General features: G+C 32.0%; 1 long non-coding RNA gene across 2 annotated transcripts in view; it reads left to right on the forward strand.

Moving 5' to 3' along the window:
• Positions 1 to 17,592, forward strand: part of LOC146995193 (uncharacterized) — a 169,279-nt gene that overhangs the window by 6,726 nt on the left and 144,961 nt on the right. The window contains exons 1-2 of one of the 2 annotated variants that reach the window (XR_015043631.1): positions 8,293 to 8,574; positions 15,026 to 15,088. This is a non-coding gene — a long non-coding RNA (uncharacterized LOC146995193). Of the gene's footprint in view, positions 1 to 8,292; positions 8,575 to 15,025; positions 15,089 to 17,592 lie in introns of those variants that run through there. The other variant, XR_015043632.1, reaches the window with a different exon arrangement.

Raw genomic sequence — 17,592 nt, forward strand, 5'->3', positions numbered from 1 at the left:
AAAATGTTTGTCATTTTTTTATTATTAATTTCTTAAAAATAAAGTTTCGCTTTATTTTAAAAATCATGTAATTTTGTTATGAATATGTTATAGATCTTATTATTAAAATCTCATTGAAAAAGTTTACTTTTGATTAATGGATAGAGCCCTATTTCAATGAAAATCATAAGTGTTCGAACACTTTTGGGAGCCACTGTACCTAGCCAACCGGAAAAAAGAAGAAAGAAACAAAGTTCTTTCATTTCGTTAGAGATATATCCGAGTTCTTTAGGGTGAAAGGCAACAGCAAGAGCAAAGTTAAATTCCCAGCGAGTAACTAAAGGACATGTCTGAATATAATAACAGAAAATACGAATAAAATTCTGTTGACTTTGCATCTTTCGATACGCGCCAAAGCGGAAAAATAGATACTGTTTATGAGCTTTGCATCTGCCTTTTAAAACACTGCAGTTGAAGTGAACTAACTTTGTGATTCATGAATTTCCTTACATCTACCTTTTCGTTTCCAACGTTTTCGTATAGTAGCTAGGGTTGCCATAAGGTAACTAAGATTAATTAGGAAAAAAAAAAGAATACTATTTAAAACTGTGTGATTACTTTGAAAATGGCTAAATTTCTTACAGATACAAAGCATACTGATCGGAAATCATATCCAAGAAAGCTAAGCTAATTGTCATTCTAGCCCACGATGCAAATTTCCAGAGAATATTTTCATTAATGGTCCTCAGGAATCGGATAAAAGTAACAAGTTTGCAGTGGAGGCAGTTGAAGCAATTCTGATTTGTCATTACAATGACTCACGCTCAATTTTGAAATTATGTGAAAGAAGAAAATGATATAAGTAAGAAAGTAAAATCAACATAAAATATGACTGGCATAAAAAGGATTGGTTTTACATCTTTTTTATTACTCATTGTTTAGGTTCCAAAAACTTTATTCATTTTTTGTCAGAGTAAAATAAACCATTTTAAATGTAGCCTGTAAACATCCCCTATCAATGCTTAACAGTTATGCCATTCCTATTCATAGCAGTTAAATTTTAACGTAGGAGGTCCACCAGCTGCCGAGCGCTAAAGTCGCTGAACACTGGTAGTTCGAGTCCTGGCTAACGGGCTGGCATGGGTGTTTTCTTAGTTTTCCCCAGTTTGAGCCAATTTCACTTAGGAACTCCTCCACGAAGGCATCCCTTCTCTCAGGCAGATAGTCCTCGTGTACTTTGCAGTAATTTAACAAAACATTAATTTAGGAAACCTGCCGTCCAGACGGGAACGTAACCGTAACCGAAGAGCCTGATTTCGAATCCCGGAGAAGGCATGTATGTAAATTGTCTGTGCCTTCATAGGACGTAACGGTGGCCGCCGGCCCCATAATAAAACGACCTCCTTTTCTGACCTTAGTAGGGGGCAACGCCTATAATCGGTTAGTGCCCGCCATAATTTAAAAAATAAATAAATAAATAAAATAAAATAGAAAGGCTTTCACGTGTTATATTACTCTCAAAGGGGCTTTTTTTTTTTTTTTTTTTTTTTTTTTTTTAATTACGTACATATACACGTTTGTGTTGGTTGTGCTGCGTTAACCACGAGGCCTATTATTATCGGCCAGGAGGGTTGCAGTACACTCGTATATATTACATTACGTTACACATACACATTTCGAGAGCATTTGGGCTAAAAATATTTAAAAACAGCATATCTTTAGAATTTCCGACAGATAGTCTTGCGCGCTGGAGATAAAAGTGTTTTTTCAATACAATGTTACCGTTACTTGATTTGAAATCGTTGAGTTTGCTAATCAAAAATTCGTTTTGACAAGTTTTACAAAATATGAAATAGACAATAAAAGAAATTCTAAATTCGGGTTTCCGGGTATCCATATTCGGGTAGAGAACTACGATATTCAGAGTTTAACGTCTCTAAGTAACCCCCCCTTTTTTTTTCCCGCACGATGCGAGAACCATACATGCATTCATGCAGATTCTGCATTATTTAATTTCTTTAAATATAATACAGGCTCTAATATTTGGGGGCAACAATTTAAAAAGTGATTCGCTGTTTATAGTGAATCCACGCAAAATGCCAAAACGAAATTAATAGCCCTGCTGAGCCAACGCCCTTTGGGCTAAAAAAAATAGGAAAGCTAAACTTCAGTCCACTTCAGGTAGTTTTTATTAGAATTTACGACTACCTGGATTTAGTGTCAAAATGGTCTTCAGTTTTTAATTTTTTTCGAAATTGTTTATGTCGCCAACATCGCCAATTTAAAAAATAATAATGAAAAATCTGAAAGGGTTGATTTTACCGATCGTCCAGAAGGGCCTTTTTTTCCCTTTGAAAGTGGAGATTATGGGCAGAGACGTCCCAGGTGGAATAACGGAATATTTTAAAGGATAATACAGGTACATAATACATTTAGGGTAACACAGGAATGTTCTGTATCTCTTGTGTACTTAAAAACTGAAGGAAATATAAAATGCAATTCTATATAATTAGATGTATCATGAATTAAGTGCATTTTTACTTAAACATATTAAAATGTAAATAGATAATATTCTTTAGAATTGCATCTATTTCTTTTAAATAGCTTAGTTGTTAATACTGGACAAACGAAAGAATTATATCTTCCGTTTTTCCGAAAGGCAACTGACTCGCATGAAAAGTGAAACAACGAAAAATCTTGTTTCAAGCGGGGGGGGGGGCGACAGAGGCAAGACAACACGCGCCAAACAATTTTCTCTAGACTAAGTTTCGATCAAGGTTAATTTTTCTAAACTAAAGTTTAGTTTAGAAATCTCTATTTTAATTAGTTACTGAAGTTATCTTTAGTTTCTAAACTAAAGCTGTCTTTAGTTATCTTTAGTTTTTATCCCTGTCTTGAGCTAGCTGTAACGATCTGTAAACAAGTAACGAAGTAAGAATCATATTCAGTTGCTTTGAAAATGTGGAACACATTTAGTTTAATCTTGGTTAAATAAATAAATAAAAATATTTTTTTTTTAAAAAATCAATCTTAGCTTTTCCAAAACCCCACGAGTGACCACTCAATACCGGTAGTTCGACTAAAATTGCAAACCTCTTCGAACTAGTGGGCTACATGAGTACTTCTCTTGGTTTTTCACTTGTCTGTAACATGAGTATAATCTAGTTTCCTGAGAAAGACCTCCACAAAGGCGTCCCATCCCTGAAGGTGATACCCCTACAGTACTGTGTGTATTCAGTTAACATAACCTAAATTTTTAACCCGAGCGGGCGGTGAGCCAGAAGGGCTATTAGTCTCAAAACGGCATTTTATGGCGTTTCACTATAAACGGCGAATCACTCTTTAAATTGTTGCCACCAAATATTACCGACCTGTATTATATTTAAAGAAATTAAATAATGAAGAAGCTGCATGAATGTATGCATGTTTCTAGCACTGTGAAGAAAGTACGGTACCTACAGTCATCCAATTTTTAATAACGTAATCCTCCACCCGAACATGAGCACCTGGACCCCCGAATTTTGAATTTCGAATTTTTTCCATATTTTGGAAAATTTTAAGGAATTTTTGATTAACAAACTCAACGATTTTAAAGCCAGTAGTGGCAACACCGTACAGAAGAAAAGTGTTTTTATCTCCTGCGCGCGACACTGTCTACAGATGTTCTGTTTTTAAACATTTTGCGATATTGCTGTTGAATTGAATATTATGTGGCCTGAGTGTGAACACACAAAACGTTAAAAGACGCAGTTTTGAATGTCATATAAAATCTGAAAACTTTCAGAATTTTTTTAAAATTTTACTTACTTATTTGTTTATGTATTTTTCAAAATTGGTTTCACGCTGATTTCCTTCAAATGTTAGGTTAGGTTATTTGGCCAAGCACATTGGCCAAATAACGTAGGTTTGATTTCGTGGAGTAATTTCTAAGGAAAACTGATTGCATAGTAAAAATCACAAAAGCCAACGCAGTAGTCAACAGTTTTAACTACTCGGGTACAGTGGAGCCAGATTTGCTTCTAAAGAATTTGGAATTTAGTGACAGAATATTACAGCCATGCGCCAAAAAAAATGGATAATGATCCAATTCCAGATGAAAAAAAAAATCATATTTTCTTGAAAGGAAAATCATGCAAACTGTCATTCTGTCAACCAAGAGTTTAATCCCCCCCCCTGTTAATCAGAAATTGTAAAATACAGTAAATGCCCCTTAATGTTATCATTTGGATATTGTTATCGAACTGCAGAAATTCCTCTAATTTGTATATGAAAACATGAAAAATACATCACTCATTGCGATTAACAGTTCGGTTAATACGATCCAAATATTACAAATACATTTTTTAAACAAAGGTTTCTTTTAAAGTTTAATATGGTTTATCAGTTTGAGTTTATGTATAAACATGGCTCAAGTGGAATAGCGACACATTTTACAGGATATTAGATGAATTATGCGTTTAGACTAACGTATTTCGTCCATTTTACGCCTATTTATTTCGTTTTTTCATAGTTGCCGGTTTTTCCCGGTTGCATATTTCCGAATTCTATCCCACCCCCTTTTCGAATTCAAATAAAATCGTGACTGTTTCGTATCATTTAAGTCGTTATTGTATTTTTCTCCATGGATAATTGATGTCATTTTTATTGCCGAAAAGGAAGATTGAGCGATTCTCCAATTGTATGAGGTTTTAGATTTTTCGTAATTAAATATGAAATTTGTAAGGATGCCGATGAAACCTCAGGAACTGTTGTATATTTTCTCAAAAATACATTTTGATATTTCACGCTGTTAGTTAATTTCTTAAAAATTAATCAGATTTATTTACTAAATCGTTATGTTTAGTTTCCAAATATAGTTTTAATTTAACAGGTTTCATGCATTGATTTTTCATTGCATTTAACACACAACGGATATTCATTTTCCACTGATAATGCAACATGTAAAACAGTATCTAATAAACTCTTCTTGATATTTACTTGATTTTTTATTAGAAGTAGAAAGAAAAATGTTTATTAGATGTCTGGCCATCATTCCCATTTTCACTCTTGCCGATTTAATCCCAGTATACGTTACACACGGGATTGGGTGAATTTTGCGACATTATTATAAGCAGTAAACGGGTCATTTTGGTGTTGGCGAAAATTTTCAAACTCGCGCCAAGACCATACCGCGTTCTAGGATTGTACCCTCTTGTGTAGCCATTTATCCATCAAACAAAACTGATTTTTTTTTTTTTTTTATCATCCTTCAAGCACGCAATCGAATTTTCCAATACTTCGAAAATGTTATATGCTTGCTTGACAACAAATTTGGTTAGAAATAGGGAACACAAGTGTGTAAACTATGCATATTACAATTATCGCTGCGCGCTTTGAAATTCGATTCTCGAATTGTTCAAGCATAACGCCTGAATCAAGGGGAAAACAATACAATCAAAATTAATATATGGAAATGATTAATTTAAAATTCCTAGTAAATGTTAAACATCCAAAATTCTTTTCAAATGCCGTTATATTTTTTGTTGTCAAATAAATTTTTTTTGAATTTAGCGACCCCCCAAAATTTCTTCGCGACTTGCGTACCATTGCCATAATAACGCTTTGTATTCATGTAAACCTGATTAATTCTGAAGTGGTTTAAATTCTGTCAGAAACAGTACAAGTGATCTATTTTTCAATTGCATTTGGAAAAAATGATTTCAGACTTGTTTTCAACTGCATGTAACAGAGTATTATCAGAATTACGGGAAATGCGACTGTGAAAATGGATAAACATCAGCTGTCCAATGTGAAAAATAATGTTATCATTTGGATATTGTTATCGAATTGCAGAACGCCCTTCAGTTTGTATACGAAAACATGGAAAATACATCGCTTATTGTGATCAACAGTTCGGTTAATACGATCCAAATATTACAAATACATTTTTTTAAACAAGGTTTCTTTTAAATTTTAATATGGTATATCAATAGAGTTTATGGATGGACATGGGTCAAGTGGAATAGCGACACATTCTACAGGATATTAGATGAATATGCGTTTAGACTAACATATAATATAACATCTTTCATATATTCCAAAACGAAAAAAGACTTTCGGCCCGCCGCGTATTTAGAGTGCCCCCCATACCGCACAGACACTATACATTTACAAACATCCTTGCAGTCTCCGGGATTCGAGCGCGAGTCTTTCGGTACGGTACTCAGAGTCACTAATCACTATCCCGGTTGGAAAAATGTGATCACATTTAATGGAGTCTTAGTGTATCACGATGGAACGGTGTTTGGACACAACAAGGTGCCCAGGCACAGTCGCCTTAACCCTTCTACAACAAGTAAAAAATTCCTAAATAGTGCACGAAATAACTAGAGCAACGCATATAATTTATATGTATATTTGTATCTAATTTAATTCTTGCTTTTAATTTATTCCTTTTACAATTGAAATTTTGTTATTCATGATTTAATTCCAGTCCCCGTTAAACATTTTTAACAATTTTCATTCAAGTTGCTTAAAAACATCTTTCGAAATAGAACTTACTAAGTATGGATTCACTCTTTTCAGATAAATCTACTATAATTAATCTTAGAAGATAAATATAATCAATATTATTTAGTAAATAAATTATATATATATATATATATATATATATATATATATGGATATGGTATGTGTGTGTGTGTGAGAGAGAGAACACGTTTTAATTCTAGTTTGCAGTACATACGGGATTCGGCGGCATTATGTGTCATTTTGGTGTTGGCGACGATTTTTAAAGTCGCGTCAAATGCTGTTCCGTATACTAGGATTTTACCTAGAATAGGGTTTCTTAAACTGTAGGTCACGACTCCCGTGTTGGTCGCGGGACCTGCAGTAGGATGTTGCCAAAATTTTAGCAGTTTTGATATTTCTTTAACTTAATATAATAATTTTACAGTTATCAAATATTTTTACACAATGTATCTGAAAATAAAAAAAGCTAGACAATACAGACAAAGGGAAAAACGAAAACGTTTCGACGCATTCTTTTTATAATATAAACGTTCATTTTCCTTGCTTTGCACGTGAAGCTGTCATTTCGTTTGTTACATATTTAAAAATTTCACATCGTTCTATGTCTTAAAATTAGAAATTAAAGGGAATGACCTGAAACTGCAATAGTATATTACAGTACAAGTGAAAAAAATTGAGAGTTTCACTCACGCGTGTGTCTTATTTGCGCAATACTTATGGAGTCCCACAAAATTTGTGTAAATATTACGGGGTCCTGAGGTTTAAATGAAAGTTTATTGCAAGGTGGTAGTAGAAAGTTTTCCCTGCCATTTATATAACCGTACTTGCTACAATAAGATATTCCGCCTCTCCCGAGTAGCTAGTCAAATTATTTCGTTTGTCTAAAACTGAAGTGAAACTCATTTCAATTTAAATCTGACAGTTTTCGGAAGCGAAGTGTTTGTTTTAGACTAAAAAAATCACCAGCATTAATTGAAATGGTAACAAAGGATTCGAATTTGCAATGACCAATGCCTTTATCCCCACATCATCAAAGAATTATTTTTATCGCCAAAAAGAGGGTTCCGCAAAGAGGTAAAATTTAGTGCCAAATGTTAAATTTAACAAGAGTAACTGCCTTCTACAGTGAAAAAAAGGTAAAAACACTGAAGGACTTAATTTAGTAAATTTTTTTGTGTCAAAAAAGGGCCAGAATCAATTTTGTGAGGGGTTACATCATGAATTTTGACAAGCATCGACGTTTCCTTGATCAGTGGTTGTTAACAAGAGCAGAGTGAAAACGCTCGAACTTTATGTCGCCAAGTGCTTCGGGTCTGGGAGGGGGCCGAAATTTACTATTAGCAAACGGTGCAAATCCATCCAATGAAATTTTAGTGTAATTTTTAACTGATTTTTCTGATTGGCTAGAAAGGGCACATGACCGTTCGCCACTGACTTCGCGACGAAGTGCAAAAGCTTTACGGCTCATACTAAGGCTATACTAAGGTTTAGAGGAGCCTTAGCTCATACTAGACTTTAACTTTGTTGGATCTAGGTGCTATTCTTGCGATTATAAATTCTCTATATATTTTTCATTGTCTAATTTGATCTAATTTTCTAATTCTTTTTAAGATCTTTAATAGCTTTCTGTTTGATATATTTTTTGTATAATTTTCTAATTCTTTTTAAGATATTTAATCTTAAATATCTTTGTATTTTTGATTTTTTTTAATATAATTTTCTAATTCTTTTTAAGAATCTTTAATATTTTTGTATTTGATATATTTTTTATAAATTTTCTAATTCCTTTTTCAGATATTTTATCTTTGTATTTGATATATTTTTTTATATAATTTTCTAATTCTTTTTCAGATATTTAAGCTTTAATATCTTCGTACATAACTAACCTTACTAACATTTGTATATAAATACTAATTTTTCTTACTAACTATTAACATTTGTATATAATATTTTTGTAAATAATCTTTGTAATAAATACTTTTTTTCTTGCCATTAAAATTTTTGTATTGTAGTATATATATTGTAATTTACTTGTGTAATAAAAATAAAAATTTCTGAAATGGAGTCCGAGCCTTTCAGCTCCAGGTAATGTATATTTGCGTATTTATATTGTTTTATTTATTTTTTAGCACTTCACTCGGTTTGTCGGTACTACCAATGTCCCGGTTAAATCTTTGTTGATGAAAATTAAATTATCTGCATTAAGTTTTTCATAATAAACTGTAGTTAAATTCTTTTAATGTATTGCATCAGTCTATTCTATTGGTTATCTATTTAATTAAGTGTTAATATTTGTGTTTAATTTTTTACATCAGTAATTGTTACTTAACGAAAGTTCATCCACTCATTAGTATGTACATGATTATTAATTTTATTTTCATCGTATTTAAAAGTACAGTTGGCGTCGTTTGATTTGCGTAACGTTTGTCTAGAGCTATTTTGTTAACTATATATATCGTTGAGCATAGCAGCAGAATTCAATTAATTTACTATAAATATAACTATAAACGGATAAATCGATGCTTTCACAGTATATTAGGAAAAGGAAACAATTGGTTTAATCCTCTGTTTGAAACAACGCAGCAAATATAAAATTAGGGTGTGAAGTGCAGAATCGCCCACTTATTTGGCGCTTTTTACAAGAGTAAGAAAAACTGGATTTTTGTCAATTTCCTTTGACTTTTTTACATCAATGTGTACTTGAACAAAGGAAGATGCACATTGCCGATATTGTGCAATTCTCTGATGTTTTTTTAAGTGAAAATACGTCGATGTGTTACCGGATAGAGTAAATCATCTTTATATGTCACAAATTTCATTTACATGATCAGCGCAAACTGATGCAAAACGGTGATATACAATCTTTTCTAAATTTGAAAAACTGAGATTTTAGTTGGAAAATGAGCTAGACAAGTTAAGGTACTGCTAAAATGCAGCTTTGTATTAACAAAACACAGAATCACAATGAACAGTATTTCGATAGACTTGCTTTCGATCGAATTTCGGATCCTTTAAATTCGGTGATATCGGAAAAGCTGTGATAGAAGTGGCGGTACGCCTCAATGCAGTATAGGCTATCTATCTTGTCCGGAAAAGGTCTAATATTTTTTGCCGATTTGAATATTTTTTTTAAAGTTTGTTCAGCATATTGTGAATTTCAGAAATGTTGCATGAGTATATGAACACAAGATTCATGTAATGAGAAGTGCAGTGCATATGGATTGCTTTTGGAGCAAAAGCTTTAATCTGAGCTCCAATTCCCTTTTTTATCACGTTACCTGCTCCATCATAACTCATAGCTAATGTTGCTACCATCTAACCCGGATTTTGAAATTATTGAGATTATAGAATTATTATTGAGTGGACCTGTAATCTTAGCTAGTCTGAGAAAATGTAGGATGTCTTTCTTATCTAATATTTTTTGACTGTTCACAAATCATCTTGTACACCATCATAAAGTTTCCTTATTATTTGAAGTGACTTCATCAGTTATAATGGAATAAAAGTGAGCAATGGTATTGCTGTATGAGAAAAAAATTTTGTTACCTCTAGCACGCAAGGCTATTGGAAATTTTGAAGATAGGCCTTTTTTAAATATTTTTTTTATATAGCTGTTTACTTGAATTTTATGTGATTTATGTACAAAGAACAGGCTATTTGAGAATTAAAGGTAACACACAAAACATTAAAAGAATTCCCTTTGGGTGTAATATAAAATTTGAAATCTTTCAGCTTTTATTTTAATATTTTTAATTTTATATTTTTTTCTAAAGCACAAATGTGAATTACCCCAGAAGGGCTATTAGTTTCAAAATGGCATTTTGTGTCAAATCACTTTAAATGTCCGAAGCACTTTTCTAATTGTTGTCACCAAATATTATCACCCTGTATCATATTTCATGAAACTAAATAATGATAATTTGCATGAACATATGTATGTTTACGCATTGTTGAAAAACAATGTTGCCTATAGTCATTAAATTTTGGATAACATAGTCCTCCACCCGAACATATAGGCACTTGGAAGCCTGAATTTGGAATTAACATATTTTTATTATCTATTTTATACTTTGTAGAAATTTAACAAATTTTTGATTAAAAATCATAGTTTTAAAGTGAGCAGTGTAATTATTTTACATTTTGTAAAAATTTAACTAATTTTATATTGTAAACTGAATTTAATAAAAGTAGTTAAATAAGAAATTAAAAGATCCAACTCAGTAAGTCAGAGCCGGAACAGCTAATGAAGGTTATGAGACTGTGATATTACTTTTGGTTTTGTGAAACGAAGGATTACTAGGATACTTTCAGATTGAAGTTCTGTAGAAACAAAAGTTTAAGTACCGTCCCCCTTTCTGAAGCTCTTTATTTGTTTATTGACTTTTGCTTATTAAAATGTCACTAAAGGAGATATGAGCAGAAAAACGTACATTCGGAGTTGCGATTCGTATGTTTCGCTGTAAGAAAGAAACGTAGTGCCAGAGTGTCACTATGGTAAATAAATGTATTGAAAGTAAAAGTGTTATTTTCTGTAATGTGTGTGGTGTTATTTTATTGTGATATATAGCTATTCATGAGAAATAGAATAATTCAATTCAAGTGTGTTTGGTGAATTGAATTATTCTATTTCTCGTCAATAGCTATATATCGCAATAAAATAACACCACACACACATTACAGAAAATAACACTTTTACTTTCAATACATTTATTTTCCATGGCGACAGTCTAGCGCTAGCTTTCTTTCTTACAGAGTAACATATGATTCGCAACTCCGAATGTGTACAACAAGAATCAAGTTTATCGAAAATATATTTCAGCGGCGATTCTAGTGGCGCATGCGCTATTAGACAAGATTCTGCTCTGTCGCCAAGTATTTCTCAGCTAATACAAAACAAAGCCACTGTACTGAAGATAACACAGTTCAGTGAAAGAGTCTCTAAATGTCAATTACATTTAATGTTGCTGACGCAGACTCATTTTGCGTAGGATGCATATTCATAAATCGTTTCAGATGAACATACACTTGTTCGTGGTGATTAGAGAACCTTTCTTCTAGTAATGAAAAGGCTAATTTATAATTAGAGTCAACTATGGATATTGACTGAACAATACGATTAGCATCTCCTCTTAGCGCAGATTTTAAGTACTGTAATTTGACCACATCTGTTAAATTAGGATTTGAATCAACACTGGCTAAAAAATATCTTTAAGTGAAAGCTACTCGTGTAAGTTACCCGAAAACGTTGGCAAAATAATTTTGGATAATTTAGCATTGACCTAAGCATTCGTGAAAACCAAAGGTTCCTATTCAATTTCTTTGGAAAGCTTAGCTAATTTACGATTTAATTCGACTTCTACATCTAAGACAATATCGTCAATCTCTTCTTTCTCTTTTACATAAGCATCAATACAATCAAAAGTCTTTAATCCGGACTTGTCAGGACTTCAGCAATTCCAGATTATCGGTTTTCCCGGATTATAGATCATCAGTTTAAATCTGGTAAAATGGCATGCATAAATTATAAAATTAAAAATATAAAACCGTAATTTATGAAATAAAGAGCAATTATGATCTAAAGGGTATCAAAATTTACAAAAAAATCTTAATATTTATTTGTTTACTTTATTAAACATTTCTTTCAACAAGCACATGCGTAAAGCATACATTAAGCATAGTCGAAATTAGAAAATTGCAACCAGAAAACTATTTGATGTGTACTTGTGATATTTATAATGACAAGGAATTTGATTTAAATCATATCAAAGAGGGAGCAAATCGAGATGAAATACTACATTTAATAAGGAATTATAAGCCGATTAAAATAAAAACATCTGCCATGAAGATGAGGATAGTGCTGAGAGATCAATTTCCAGTTCATTGCACGCCGTGACGTCCCCCCCCCGCAGAGCAGCTTGAAATTGATAAACAGATTTTGGAATGGTTAGAGAAACAAAGGATATGCCTTTATCTATTTTTTGCAGCAATTCCACTTTTTGTTTGATGGACATCGAAACATGCTTTCCCTTTGTAGATTCTTTGCAGCTCCAGTATCGGAAATTGTGTTTGACATAATCGAAAGTTCCAACTTACTTTTATTAAATTGCTCTAATAGTCTAAAAGAAAATAATAAGCCGTATCCAATTAGAAGATTAAGGAACAACACAATCTGCAACATTAACTGAAATAGATTATTTTAGCTTAGCTTATACCGTCCGTTATACATTAAACGCGCATGCGTAAACGTATTATGCATATGCGTAAACGCATGCGCGGAAAATTTGTAGCTTTGAGGTCCGGATTATAGATCATTCCGGATTATGGATGTCCGGATTAAAGACTTTTGACTGCACTTTCTTCAATACATAACCCGAACAAAGAATCGAAATTGGAATTTATCTTTGTCTCGAACACTTTAAACTTATTCTTCAGCACTTCCAAATCACTTCTTTGGATATTTTTGTCGGCAACGTTTTGTTTTAACTTTGTTTTCAATGTATGTTTTTTCGCTGATATCTCCTTTAGTGACCTTTTAATTACCAAAAGTCAATAAACAAATAAAGAGCTTCAGAAAGAGGGATGGTACTTACTTTTTTGTTTCTACAGAACTTCAATCTGAAAGTATCCTATGTAATTCTTCATTTCACAAAACCGAAAGTAATATCACAGTCTCATAAACTTCATTAGCTGTTCCGGCTCTGACCGCCTAAACAATTAATTAAACAACGTTGAACAATTTAATTAATTGTAACAAATTGCCTCAGGCTCTTTTATAAGTATTAGTTTATGTTTTATAAAAATTTAGCAAATTTTTGATTAAGAAACATATTTTTAAGGCAAGCAGTGTAATTAATAAAACATTTGTATTTTAAGTGTGCAAGACAGTCTGTCTGAAATTGTAGCTTTTAAATACTTTTAGTCCAAAGTAGCATTAGCCCAAACATCTAATGATTGTCTGTAAATGAAAAAAATTGCCCGTTTGGACCTAATTTTTATCCTATAAAATCTGAGATTGTTTTCATTATTTATTTGAGGGGTACTGAACCCAAGGTTTGCATAACTTTTCAACCACAAGGTTTGTGCTTACATTATTTTCTTATTTTTTATAAAAAGTTTTAGAAAAGTATTTAAAATAAATGGATCTTATATCGAGTTAAAGAAAGTGCTTACAGATTGTATTTTTTAAATAAGCTAATTATCTTTAAGATAAATGCTATTATTTTTTATGATGACAATAATAAGAAAATAAGGGGAATAAAGTCTCCTGAATATTTCTTTTTGCAGAGTTATTTATATTAAAATAAATTTCATAATCCTTAATTTTATTTGCATGAATTTCACATATTTCATAAAAAAACAGATGCATATTTGTATCCTATAAAATAATTTGTTAAAATTCTACAGGATATTTGAGTGGGCTTCCCAGACACTGTTATTTCATAAAATAACAAGCAAATATTTATATTGTATACATCAATGCCTTTAAAGATTACGTTATTTCATGTAATTGTAAGATACCTGTTTAAGTATTTATTCCATGCTAAAAGAAATTATTTGTAAATTAGGTGATATTAATTTCTTTAAAAGTAATTCATGGGTTCAGTGCAAATTGCATTTTATTTTATAGAAGAAATTTTGTTTCACAAACTTTTTGCATACACAAAGCTTTCGGTCGAAGGCTTCTTAGTATTTTTCGGTTTCGGCACGAAAATCGCCTACAGGTCGGCAGATAGTGTGGCTGGATACGAGGTTTTTATTTATGAACCTCGCGCTGTAACATCTTTCTCTATTGATTGCTATTTCTCTACTGCCAGTTGCCGCATTCATTCGAAACCATTTCGTATTTATCAAAATCTGACAAGAATATTCTGCGTGTCGTGATTTGGAAAGCCATCTTTCAATACGAAATAATCCGTAGATACACCTAGAAGATTAAAGGTGCCATTTAGTTGTTGAGTTATCAATGAAATGGTTTCATTTCATGGTTCTTGGACTATAGTTTAAGCCTAATTTTCTATCACGAATGAGGCCCACCAGCGGCCGAGCGGTGGAGTCACCGAACGCTGGTAGTCGGTCCGAGGTTCGAATCCCAGGAACGGGCTGGGCGTTTTCGTGGTTTTCCCCATGTGTAACGTGTATACAAGCCAGTTTCCCTTAGAAAGTGCTCCACAAAGGCACAGGCAGATAGCCCTTGAGGCTTTGTCATAATCACACACAATCATGAATGATGCCTTTTCTTTGTCAAAATTTTATTGCAAATTTTTCATCTCTGGCAATTTCTAAATAGATAGATTCGATGCACTTTTAAAAAGTTTAAAAAGTATACCAGTATTTCAGTGGTAAATTAAAATTTAGAGCTATCTAAATTTATGTGCAGTCATAATTCACTTGCATTTAGAAGTATCTAAATTTATGTGATGTCAATTTATGATTTAAATGGATGTGTGTGCCAAGTTTGGTGCTTTTATGCATGTACTGTCACTGTGGTTTATTATGGTCTCGGTAATAAAATTGTACCTATTTTTGTTTATTATAGGAATGCGAAGCGCCCAAGAAGAGGATGTGAGCAAACAAGCCCTGTGGATGTGGAGGCTGAGAGGTAAGATACCAATTTTTTCTCTTGGCTTCTTTTTTTTGTTATTGTTGCTTCTTTGTCTTTGAGTATGGTAGTAAAGTCATGCTGCGATAATGATGTTAATGTCACACTGCGACTTTTGTATAACTTCACAAAGTGACATAAATTTAATTGCTTTAAAGCAGCGGTTCTCAACCTTTTGACTAACACATACCATCTAAACAAAAATTTAAAAACCTTAGTACAACCAGTATAATTATTGTACATTTTATAATACTTATTCAGTTTCTCAATATAAATAGAAAAAATAAATGTTTTGCCATTTGCACAAGCTATTGGCTATCTGTATTAAATAGGCACACATAAAAAATATTAATTAAGAATTGGTTACCATTTTAATTATCAAAATTTAAGTTATATACTTAAATTTAGTGTAAAATTTGGGCCTGTTTAAGAGAGATGAATTTCTTTGTCTGGCCTTATTTCACTTAGCTTTAAGTGTGATCCACTTTTAATTTTATTCTGTATTTATTTTTCAAATAAAACATGGAAGAAAATCCTTGTTCACACAAATAGGTTGTGCGAAAAGGCAATAAAAATTTAGCTTTATTTGAAATGCCTTTAAATTCTTTTTTTCGGTGTAGCCAAAAGTTGTTATTTATGAAATCTTCAGTGGAAGTGCAATCACAGGAATTTTCTAACAATTGTTCTTTTTTTCTTCATAGAATTTTTGAACTTTGTTTCTTTGCCTACCACCTATTTTTTATCTTGTGTACCACCTGTTGAGAATTGCTGCTTTAAAGATCTGTGTGGGTGTCGCACAGTGTTACATTAGTTTAATCAGTATAATGTCGCAATAGCAGTATTTCAGACATCTCCTCCAGTAAAACTGATAACAGCAGAAAAGCGTTTTATTGATCCAGTAAGAAGTTACTCTTCCAGTTATTAAAATCTTACTGGAATCTTTGGAATTTTTTAATTATTGAATATAGTCATCACAATCATATCAGATTTCCTCAGTGATTATTGTTATATCTCATTGTATTGAAATTATATAACAGATGCGTTTATGATTCATTTACATTTTTATGTAAAACTTTGCTCTCATAAATTGCTATAAAACTATATGCTCATAGTTTTTGTGTATCACTTTTGTGTACTTGCGTGTATTGCTATAAAACATATGCTAATAGTTTTTGTGCAAATAAAACTTACATTTCTTCATTCAAATATTTAGTATAGCCAATAACTACAGTGAGCATAGTTATGTGAATGAAATTAAGCATATAAAACAATTTGTTTTCCAATAAATGTAAGAAAGTTTTAAATAGCAAATTTTCTAGTGTATAAGACGCACTTTTTTTCTTTGAAAATAAGTCGGGAAAAAAAGGAGGTGCATCTTGTATGTCGATACTCAGTTTTTGATTGCATTAATTTCTGGAAATTTCCTCTTTTTTTGGAGTTATGTGATTTTTTTCTTGTTTCCTTGCGATGTGTGGGAATATTACAGTTACGGAGAGCTTAGTAAATGTGCATCTGGCATGAAAACTGCAATTTTTGCGAACGACTTTTAAGTGTGGGAAATTTCAACTGTTTGGTGTTTCTTAAGTTTGTTGGCAAATTATGGTTCAAAAACAATGTTGAAATTGCTGTAACAAAGCATGCAAGCTGGATGCAGGCTTCAAATTTTGAGGTTACACCATCAAGAAGAAGGGGAAGGCCTAACATTTGGAAAGTTTGTGAATGGGTCAAAGCATCTTGGGATGCTGTGAAAACAGAGGCAGAGGTTAAATCATGTATGAAGTGTGGCATTATTAATACACTGGATGGTACAGAGGACAATCTGTTGTATGAGGACTCGAATGCTGATTTAGGAGAGGTTTCAAGTGACTTTTCATTTAGCTATGGTGATGAGTGTTTAGGTTTTGATGAAGAAAATTAAAAGCTCTTCCCCAGATGAATTGTGGGTATAAAGTATTACTTTGTATTTATATTTAAAATACTGTAAATTCATTATAATGAAATGTGTATAAAAAAAGGGGGATGTGCCTTATGCGCCTGCAAATACGGTAATAAAGATATAAAAATATCCATTCACTTAAGAGAAACTTAAATTCATTTCCTGCAAAAATTTTAAAAGATCCTTTTAATATATTTAATGCAGCCTTTTCTTAATTAATAAGAAGTTAATATTGTTAATAACATATTTTATTTATATCGGCAATTCTGTCAATGTATACATGTTTTTCGAATGGCCTTTCATCGAATTTTACAAAATATGACTCGTATTCATAATATAAGTTTACAATGTCTCCTTCAGCCTCATGAAATTAAACAAAATATGCATTATTATTATAAAAAATTATAATGCTATTATATGCATTGAGATGAGCAGTGACTGGCAAGAGTTTTAAAGCTATTTATTAAATTTTAAATTACTTTAAAATTGAAAGAAAGCTCCAAATTTTTAAATAGGTACTAAACATTTTGATGATTGTTTGATTTACTATTTTGAAGCTTTATTATTT

Source organism: Stegodyphus dumicola, chromosome 10 (genome assembly GCF_044657685.1).
Source record: "Stegodyphus dumicola isolate Sdum_Otavi_A_Nest chromosome 10, ASM4465768v1".
NCBI lineage: Eukaryota > Metazoa > Arthropoda > Arachnida > Araneae > Eresidae > Stegodyphus > Stegodyphus dumicola.